Below are 11,377 nucleotides of genomic sequence, written 5' to 3'. Positions count from 1 at the left end.
ACACCTCATCTGCTTAACTGTTTATGTCCTGGACACCAAGAACACAATAAAGGGCTGAAAGTCTGAGTTCTATAAAGTCAAAGTTAGGAACCCACTTATGTAGAACTGCCTTTGACTGTTATAGTTAACCTGTTAACTGAGGTATCATTAGTTTAAGTTTGTGGTCCAAATGTTTTATTTGCTTTACTACTTTCTTCATTCATGTATTTATCTTGGCTTGCTTTTATTTTACTTGTATTTTACTTTTTAATTCATACAAAGCACTTTAAATTGTCTTTGTACGGAATCATGTTATAAAAATAAACTTGCCTTGCCTTAACTATTTAGCAATTTTATCATTACCTTGTGTAGAAAGTATTTATAGATCAGTGCTGCTATATTCGTCTTGCATGTCTGCTTCTGTCTTCTTGAACCCCAGTCGACCTCGGGAGAAGACTGCTCATACTGAGAGTGGTTCTGCTGAAGGTTTCTTCCTGTTAAAATTAAGTTTCTTTTGTTCCCCACTGTCACTGCATGCATGCATGCATGGTATGAGGGATTGCTTTATTTGATGACATGATCCAAGCAAATATATACTATCAATTCAGTGTCAGAGACAATCTAACCAGACAATACAGTCAAATTGCTTCAAAGTGTTATATCTAAGTAAACAAAAACCAGCAGATCGTATCTACTTTTTGATTCCACAGCCAATCCTTCACACCGAGTAAGCACGCAGCAATAGACGAGAGGAAAATCTCCCTTTTAACAGGAAGGATCCTCCAGTAGAACACATTCTGTCATAGTTTCTGTCTTACAGATGACTGACAGCATTGATGCAACCAAACAGCTGTATGCAGGACTATACAGACTGGGGTTAATCCTCAGGGCATTATGAAATGTTTATCTTTCAGTCTGTTTCTGCACTGATTAATAGCAATCATGTCAGAAAAGTGTAGATTCATACAGATATGCTGACGCAAGGAAAAAACTATTTTCAGAAGTGCCTTTCAATAGAGGTTTGGCTGCGCTTGAGTCCAGAAATGATGAGAATGTTCCTTGGATTTCAACTGGACATCATTTTTTGGGATTTATGATCTCCATCAATTCAGGATCAACACTGAAATCTCAACCATATGTCCTGACAACTCACTGATGTCCACATCCAGAAAAGGGTTGGCAAAGAGTGTTATAGCAGGCTGCAGTTTCTCAGTTCATAAATCTGCCTGAAAACTCCTGTCCCAGCTTAAACAGAATTTTTGTACTGCAGAGGCAGGTGACAGGTACAGCAGCTAAGCATGCCACACACAGATTAATGTCCTGCAAACATACAGTACAAAAACCTGTACACACACAAAATTAATGCTCAGAAAAATGTTGCAGAAGACAAGCACAATTACATAACATAAGAAAATCAAAAGTTAGTAGATAGTTCTTCCTGTTAAATAGGAAGTTTTCCTCTCCACTGTCACTACATTCATGCTTGGTGTGAAGGACTGCTTTCTCATGAATGAGTCGATGCAGTCAGCTGTCAGTTGAATTGTCTCTCTAAAATGCATTGAGATGACATGTGTTGTGAATTGGCGCTACATAAATAATATAAATTTTATTGAATTTTAGAGAGGATTCCCATTTTTTACATCCAGTTTATAGACTTGCTGCTTTCTGCTGTGCTTCTGGCTGTTTATGTGTTTGTTTAGTGCTTGGCTTCCCGTTACCTTTACTGGCTGATGTGTCACAGCTGCATATCATCGCTGTCAATCCGGCAGTCAGTGCTGTAACAGGCCTTCCTGTGCTCTCTTCATGGGTTGTGCCTAGAACCATAACTTATCAGTTCTGGTTCTCATCTAGCTGCTCCTCCATGATACCCCCTACTTTAATGAGCTCCGGTTCTCTCCTCCGGGTCTCCAATTTACTCCTTCCCCACAAACCTACCAACTCCGTCAGAAGTCCTTCACCTCCAGACGCACCTCCAGAACTTCAGACCTATTCAAATCCAGAAGCTGTAAGCAAACTTGTGGTTGTTAGCTGCTGCATACTTCCCAGAACCTCCCGTTTTTGACAATTTTTGTTCTGACCACTTTTCCTCACTCTGTTTCATTCAACCTTTATTCTACAAGTTTCCATGATCAGTTCAACCCCTAGCCTCATCTAGCCTGGTTATGTTTTGCTGTGAAAACATCCTAGAGGGAGGCATCAGCTTGGCTGCTGCATCAGCAAATTCAATTACAGACCATAAAATTTAGCCTGTTTTAAGTGTTTAGTCCAGTTTCTCTCCTAGATGCTAAAGGAATGCAATAATATCTGTTTCACTTAAATGTGGCTAAAAGATTATGTCCCTGACTCCAGTATCTCTCTGACAGTTTATAGATAACCTGAACTGTCCATAAAAGCCAGCTTTCTAGAGACAACTCTAGTTGTCCTGACAATTTATATAATCTAAATAGAGGATTTTTACAGTAACTTCTGAATAATCATGATCATCTTGAGAAAAAATTGAGTATTATTCAATTAGAAACTTAGCCTGGATGCCAGTCCGAACTTAGTCCCGCCCACAAGGTTTGAGTTCGGGGAAGTTCGGTCTGGCTCTGCTCCATAGTAGCGCGAGTATTAAAGCCCACTGTCAGGCGATCCAATCAAATTGTCAGGGCGGGCTTTATACGATGATGGACAGATGATCAAGAGTAACGTTATCAACCACGTGACCAAAGCGCGCTTGGGTGACAACAATAATGGCTGCCGCTGGAGAGTTTGGGTGAGTAGATTCTGCTATTAGGTCTGTTCTAGAAGATATCGACAGCAAATTAATTTTAAAAGAGGAACAGAGAAACGCGATCAAGTCTCATCTTCTTATTCTAGGCGTGAAACTGCACGCTTTGATTTTTGTGGACAACAACTATGCCTCGCTTAACATACGTCACGCACTCCGTTGCTCTTATTGGTTGTAGGTCTATCCAATTGAGTGCAGAGGCATTTTTTTTCCCTGGTTCGTTCAAAACACGCCCCATAATCACAGCTCTATGGAGCAGTATCAGACTCATATTCTGACTAGAATTGAGTCGGACTACGTCAGGCTATTAGAAACTACTTCACTGATCTTGAAGGGAAATTAATTATTGTAGCTGTTTTTAACAAGTTGTAGATGTGCAGATATGTCATCCAGCGGGTCTAAAGAGGCCTCAGAGTAAAGACTAGACTAGAAGTATTGGCATGAGTGTTGCGATTCGATACACGTTGCGATACTTGGGTCATGATACGATATTATCACGATATTGCAGTATCACTATATATTGCCATATTTTCCCCAGCTATCAAAATCAAATGATGAGATAAAACAGCAAGTGCTGTATATTTTCATCAAAAAATATTGATTAAGTATTATTATCCATGTTGTTTGGGGTTTTCTTCCACTGTGACTGCCTCAAATACAGATTTGGTGCTGCGCGCACAGTTAAAGGGCTCCACAGCGCTTTCTGTCAGAGTGGTGGTGCAGAGGTAGCCCATTTTCCCATTAATGTTTTATGTAACCATTTTTTTTTTTTTATCAATACTAAGAAGTGAAAGATCGATATTATATTGGGCAGCCGAATATCACGATATATCGTCAAAACGATTATTTTCCACACCCCTAGTAAAGACTCTCTGTTTTTGGTCTAAAGGTTTGCGAAAATTATTCCTATGGTTGTCCATAAGGTTCTTCCTTTAAGGGAATAATTCTTTCTTTTTGTGAAATCCTCTCGGGAGGTTCTAGAGAAGATTTAAAATTAAGCTGATATTACCTGAAGAATACAATAACAAAATAAGAGAAAACAAGACTGTTGACACTGAAAAAAAAAGCATGTAACAAGATAAAATTTGAAATGTGCTGTAAGGCCAAACATACTTTTCAAGGCACTACATGCTGCAGGTTATTTAATCAAGAAGCAGATGTAAGGGTGTACTTCTAACTTTAGACTCCTTGAGGCTTTTACTTGTCCTTTAATCAGCAAAGACTGTAAGAAGGCCTGGTTAAGAGAAAGAGAGAGAGAGAGAGAGAGACAGAATCCCTTTGAAGGAGAATTTTTAGACTGGCTAGCAGGATAAACTGAACAAAATGTTTACATGATCATGCAAACTTTATTTAATTGTCATACAAAATACTTCTCACTGGAAGTTATTATGGATATGCAAATTGCATATCCATAATAACTTCATTACATTATCTTTCTTCTTCTTCACATTAATACTGTATGTAAATTTGGTTGAAAAGGAAGGAAAGGCCTTCCCAGCTTTGTTTGAAGATCAGTGGTTTGGCACAGTTCAGTGATTTGCCTGCTTATTTGTTTATATGTCTACTGAACAAACAGACGCTCTCATCATCTTTGCAAATAAATAAATGATACCATCAATGTAAGATACAAACCTTATATACTTCATTTTATTATTTTGACTAAACTATGTTTGTTTTCTGTTCAGAAACAACAGATAGCATTCATTTCAGCAGTTTGCAACACTTTATTTGGTTTGAAAGTATTTTCTATGTTATGAACTCCTGACTGTCTGCCTAGATGGAAGGAACAGAAATACGAAGAGAGATATAACAATATAAATAATACTATTGAAATTAAAATTGAGCATGAAGCTGTTGCAGAACTGGAGAGCTCCTTCAGTGACAAACTGCTGCACCCTAAATGCACCAGGGAGCGTTATCACAGATCCTTCCTCCCAGCAACTGTAAGACTCTATGACCACCACTGTTCTCAACAACTTCAATTTTTCCGATTTTTAATATTTTCAAATATCCATCACTCTAAAAATGTCCATAGCTGTATATTGTTGATTTATTCTGCAGGTGCACAGTTTTTATATGGTTTAAAACAGTTTACAGTCCAGCATTTTATTGTTTATCTTTTAACTCTTCACTAGTATGTTATATTCTTATATATTTTTCTAAGGTCCATATACTGTATGTGTGATCATTTCTTCTATAATCTCTTTGCTGCTGTAAACACCCCACTGTAGGACAATAGGGATTTTTTTATTCTATTCTATTCTGTTCTATTCTATAATTATTAAGCAGGCATATTGACATATTTTTATGTATCTATTTTTTTTAATACAAAAATAAATGAATGAATTCCTTAGGGGAGAGTAATCACTACATATTTATAACAATGGTTGTACTGTAACATGGTACCAAAAAAGTGACCTTTAAAATCGTACTTTTCTCCCTTTTTTTCTTCAGAAGTGCACTGTTTTTCTGCTCTTTGGGCTGCCATGATTTGGCGCTGACTTCATGCACATGAGCAATCCCTCTCAGAGCTTTAGTCTCCTCACGCTGTCTGTCTTGGTTTGTTGACAGACATCTGCAGCTGTAACATCTGAGGGTTTGTCATGGAGCTAGTTCTCCTGAGTCAGATCCTACACAGTACTCTCTGTGTTGCTGCTCATGTACTTTTAACAAACAAACCCTAAGGGAGGAGACTGTTGACCATGACCTCACACGCAACAAGCTCACATACTGTTTGTCTTAAGGGGATTATGTTAAAAAACAAACAAAGAGAAAACATCAACTGATTATTTTCTTCTCTGTTTAAAGTGTGAAGAAACTCCAAATATGATAGTAAAGTTTAACTTTATGAAAGGTGACTGCATTCATTTAGGTATATTGTTTATAGGATGTGTTTTTGAAAACCTGCAAACGGAGCTTTGAAAAGTGCCCATCCCTATGATAGACTGGTTAGGTTTTTTTCTTTTCATCAAATGATTCACCACATGAAAATTAAAATATATTATTTAGAACCAGCTCTTTTTATATATATTCTACAGTAAGAAAACCTTTGGAAAATATATATTTACATATCTATTCACTGTATGTTTCTTTGATTTCACTATTTGTATGAAACTTCTAACAACAAAAAATTAACCGAAGAAATCTTTACACGGGAAAACATCTTTTTTCAGCCATGTGCTTAAAAGGAATTCGAGATAGCTCTTACATCATATTTCTTTAGGATACGTTTAAAGAGTTTCCACTACACTTTGTCTCTGGAAGATGGAATGCCTTCACATACAGAACTCACATTCATTTTTTTCAGCGCTTCAATTATTGGCTTTGGTCTCCCTCAGCTGTTGCAGCACTGAATGCTGAGACTAATGGAGCACTCTATGACATCAAGCAGAGGGAAGACTGGCAGAGATCCATCTCCTCTGGTACCATTTCTGCCTCAGGAGCTCCTTCCAGATGTTTCTCCCTTTAAAACCACTTGCTCAACTCAAGGAGTCACTCTTACAGACCTAATGTCTGGTTAAAACCAAACACCCCTGCAATCAAATGTGAGTAAATGGATGAGGTCTTTACCTGTGTATACAGTGTTGCCTTTTATTGCTCTTTCCTGAGACTATTCCATGTCTTTAATTAAGCTATTTATTTGCAGGATGTAATGAAACAATATTACTGAAGAGTTTATATAATGTTTGAATGTCAGTTTTGCACACGTTTGGTCGTTATGAAGCAAACTGCAAAACATTTGACTGTTCTTTTCCATTTTGGAATGGATTTAGGACCATTACAATTTCATTTACTTCAAGTCTTACTGTTTTAACAGTAGAGCGATCTGTATTGCTCTGCAAGTTTTGCCTGTGACTATTATTAAAAATGCATTTCTTTAAAATAGGGATTTGATTTCAGTGCACGTTTGCACAGTGTGTAATACTGTTGCTTTGCTGTGAGGAGGTCCTGGGCTTGTACTTCAATCCCAGCTCTTTCTGCAGGGAGGTTGCATGTTTATCCCATGCGTTAATTGTATCTCTCCAGCTCCCCCTACATTAAAATATATGACTGTTTGGGTAATTAGTATCTCTAAAATTGCCCTAGATGTGTGTGAATTGTTTTGTTGCCCTGTGATGCACTGAGGGCTCCCTGCCTTTCACCCAGTGGCTTCTGGAGAAATGCACCAGTGCCCCTAACAGGTAAGCTCTGCAGAAGATGGAGAAAAGCTGTTTTATATTTTCTCTCTCTTTTTTTTTTTTGTTTCATGGTGTTAAAATCACCTGAAGTTCTGTTTTTGATTTGTTTTTCACAAAGGGAAGATATTCATTTAGATCTACTGTAAATCTAAAAATTTGCAAAAGTGGCATCAGTTTAGGAAATACTTTGATGAAGTAAAAACCAATAACCTATCACTGGTTAAAGCTGTTGCTTAAACAATCTGACAAACATTTATAAATGTCAATTATAAGTGACATTTAAAAAAAGTTATAAAAAGAAATTAAGAAATTATATATTGATAAATAATGTTTCTCTTTCAGTGCAAGAAAAACAGATGAAACACAAAAAGTGCTCCCTAAAGTTTTTTTAGATGCCATTTAAAGTATTTCATGTCAGTGATTGTTTTTAATGGCAGTTTCTGTGTGTTTTCTAATGACTGTAGATCATTATGTCATTAGAGACTGCTGATACAACACTGTCAAACCTTTCTAATCCCATGCATGCATGAAAGCTCAAAAGAATGAATAATTTGCTGCAAAACTTTCCTGTTGTGTGTTTAAGTCGCGCTCTCCAAATAAACGGTAGACATGTATAAACATCCATCTTCCTCTTGAATAGCTTCCAAAAACCTTTTATTCCTCCTCTGACAGCATCTTTAAACACCTAGCGCCGCTGCTGTAACATATGAAAATGCTATTTCTAATGTTGAATCAAAACACCACACTTCTTATACTTTAGGATTTGCTCACTTACCAGACACTGTAATGTTTGCACAAATCTCCATATGAGTGAGACAATTATAACTTCACTATATTGGTCTAAATGAAAGGCTCCGAATGAATGATCCTCTACAGTTTTATTGATACCTTCTACATATTTCTCCCCTTGATATCAGTTATAATTAGCATAATATTAACTCAAAGTTTCTAACTTTGCTTCAAAATTTGCTTTCCAGATTTTCAGCTTTTCTTTAAACGGAAGGTAACTAAATAATTTAGGATATGAAGAATAATTTTCTTCTTAAAACTTTATTTAGTTGGTGATGTAAGCGTGAGTCAGCTTAACAATCTGCCTTCTGATTACATTGTAAACTCCCCGTCAACAGTTTGCATATATTCATAGTAATCCATAAAATGATGCACAATAAGGTGTAGTAAAGTGCAATGGCAGAATGTGGCAGTGCCTACCTGCAAGGTAACAAACCAGACTCCTGCTTATCTGACTGATGTCAGATCTGACTTATTTACTCAATAATGTATGCCTACTTCCACATTCATATTATCGTATTCATATGTCCGTAGTTATTTAGCTGTTTATCTCTGGTGCTTTTATTTTGTATTCTACTTTCAGTTGTGCCGATTAAACTTTCTTGTTTGTGGTACTAGTAAAAGTCTTGTTTTATGTGTGAATTAAAGTGAAATATGATCGCAAGGTGTCCAAATGTGAAAGTAAGACTTTTGCAGATAATTTAAAGTAGTTAATAGAATCTGCCTGCCTGATACAGAACAAAGTCTGTCTTCATTGATCAGTTTTTTAATTTATCTATTTAGCAGTGAGAGTAGTTCTAGTCAGTAGGCATACATAGTAATAGATATATAGACATAAATAGTCATAAAGTTATAAATTACATGGCTCTCCACTATTAATATGATATTTTGTAAAAACTCTCAGCGAATAAAATTACAGTAGTCTGACCAGAAAAAGTATCCATATTGAAAAAAAAAATCTAAATATTTACTTTTTCTCTGGCCACTGTGGAAAAAGGGAGGATAGAAAACGATCTTGTCTTAATTTTAACGAATCCATGCACGTCCTCTCCTAAGCTTCAAGCATTTCTTCTTTATTATATTTCGACCTCCCCGATTATGTTTAGTTGTTCCTGATGTTAGCTGTGCAGTGCCTCCATCCAGGATAGATTGTCAGATATTCATGCAGCACACATTTTATTGACTGACGTTTTTCACGCTTGTTTGCTGGCTTTGCCATTTCCTGGAACAAATCAGATTGCAAGCTTTGATTTCCTTTTTCATCATTACTTGTATCTAAAAAAAACAGCAGCTAATGGAAGATGAGAGCACTGATCAGTCCCACAGTATATGAGAATCTGAGAGCCAGCACCCTGGTATCTGAGGTTTGATGACTTGTGAGGCCAAAGTGTAAGAAAGAGATGAGAAAAGTTTGGTTCAGTGAATAAAGAACATGACCACCTCTAAGAAGGATATGTGGTTACAGGGAAATAAGTGAGCTTAATACTTTGCAATATTCTCTGCAATCTTGAAACCTTGAAGGACCCTGGAAAGTAAAGAAATAGTCTTTTGAGTCCAACTTTTTGGCATATAAGAATTTAAACGTAAATCACAAATGCGCCATTCAGTTTTACAGATCAGAGATTATGGAAGGTTAACCAGTTCTAGCTACAAAGAAGTCCTGGTATGCTCAGTATTTGGGTTTCAAGGTCCTGCTTCAGTGCAATTTTAGCATGATTCACTTAAAAAGAAGAAATAAAAGTAATTAAGGTCAGCAGTGAAGAAAGAATCCTCCATCCATTTTCTGTCACACTTATCCCAGGTGGGGTCGCGAGGGGTAAGAAACAACCTGATTTCTTAAATTAATTAAATGTTGCTCTAAACCTAAAAAGAATGGAAAAGTACAGAGGTTACGAAGATTTAATTGGAAATCTGTTTTAATTAATATAATTATTAGTAACATGTACAGTCTGTGCTGTATTAATAAATTATCAAATAAACAAAGGGTGTCAAAAGAATACAAAAATGGAAGAAAATGCATCAATTGAGTAATTCCTCTCTATCATTGCAACCCCTTTACAGGAGAACAGAAGACCCCGACTATTCAGCCAGGCCAACAAATCCCTTTAGGGACCCCTCTTTCAGAGACATAGACAGGTATGGGGCATGCAGGCTAACAAAAGAAGCCAACAGACGCCAATTCCAAAGAGGTGGACCCTTTCGTCCATTTTAATTTGCATGTTGTCTAAGCAACAACAGGGCTTTGTTTGGCTACTGTATAAGGCAACTGAATGCTAGTTCTGACATCTGAATTAAAAAAGCTTCCTAATCCAGTGGTTTGTTTTTTTAACTTTTTTGAAAAGTCAAAAGAATCACAAAATCTCCCCAAACATGCTGATGCATATTCCAAAGATCATCTGGGAAGCCTGTCAATTGGTGACACACAGGTCAGTCTTTTAGGAAATCTCTCAGTGACTTTTCACCTCACATACCAGCAGGTGGCGCCATTCTGAAGATATACTATGTTGGAGTTTCTTTCCTTACAGATGTAAGAGTTTTTAGAATTGACCAAAGATATATAGATTTTCTTCTATCGATAAGAATTCAAATATTTTACTTTTTTCAGAAATTATCAGTTCCTTTATATACATCCTTTATATACAAAGTCAACACTATTGCATGCAAATTTGATAAATTAGATAAAGAATGCTAAATTAAGTTGGAGGAGAAAGTCTTTAGAGAAGACAGGATTAGTTAGATTTTTTTTTGGTAAAGTGTTGAGGTTAGGTATGATGTGAATTGGATTAACAGAAATTAGCAGAATTTAAACCTTTAGAAGGAAAACTGACCCTGGAAGTTATCTTGTTGTTTTGTTGCAGGTGTTGTGGTTGTGGGATGCAAATCATTCCTGAAGCACATGTCATGCTTTCAGCTAACCACTTTATGAAAGTGAGCATGTGCAAGGCTCACCACTCAACCTCATGCTATGTTTTCCCTGTTTTTCTCCTTCCATGTTGTCCTCCTCCTGCCGCCACCACTGCTCCCCTCCAGCACAGCAGTCTGAGCCAATGTGGAGTTCACAACCACTTGAGCCACACAGACACACCCATTGGGTTTACACTCACTCACGCACGCACAAAACCTGCCTGTGTCACACCCCTTTGGCAAATGCGCTGGAAATGCCCTGAGGTATGGCAAACACAGCTCCTCTAAAACGAACTCTGCAGCGGCTGATGGAGTCCTGTTGTGAAACTTGAGGTTTATTAAGAAAAAGGGGGAAAAAACTCATTACATATGATAGAAACATCATCCAATAATTCAGCTTGGTTTCTGAATTTACTGGAGCCCAAACATTCCTAATGTTGATGAGCCCTCAAAGCTACAATCTTGATCTACTTCTGGAGAAACACTGGAGTGTTAACCGCAGCCTCTGCTGTTCGATTCAAAAGCTTCACAACAAGTTTCCTCAGAAGTTTCCTTAAATTCCTGTGTAATTCTAGTAGATTTATATTCAATAAAAGAAAGGACCGTAGTAGATTACCAGGGTCTGTTCTGCAGCAGCTGCTCTACCAGAGTGGAGAAAAATGTCTTTCATACCTGGGTAAATAAAATAAAAACACACAAAAAACAAAGCAATAGCACAACGTTAAATAATGTTTATAATTTTAGATATATTAGTGAA

Source organism: Cyprinodon variegatus, unplaced genomic scaffold, assembly GCF_000732505.1.
Source record: "Cyprinodon variegatus isolate N-32 unplaced genomic scaffold, C_variegatus-1.0 Scaffold70, whole genome shotgun sequence".
In the NCBI taxonomy this organism is placed as follows: Eukaryota; Metazoa; Chordata; class Actinopteri; order Cyprinodontiformes; family Cyprinodontidae; genus Cyprinodon; species Cyprinodon variegatus.
The sequence above is the reverse complement of the archived record's forward strand: the minus strand, read 5'-3'. Positions refer to the sequence as shown.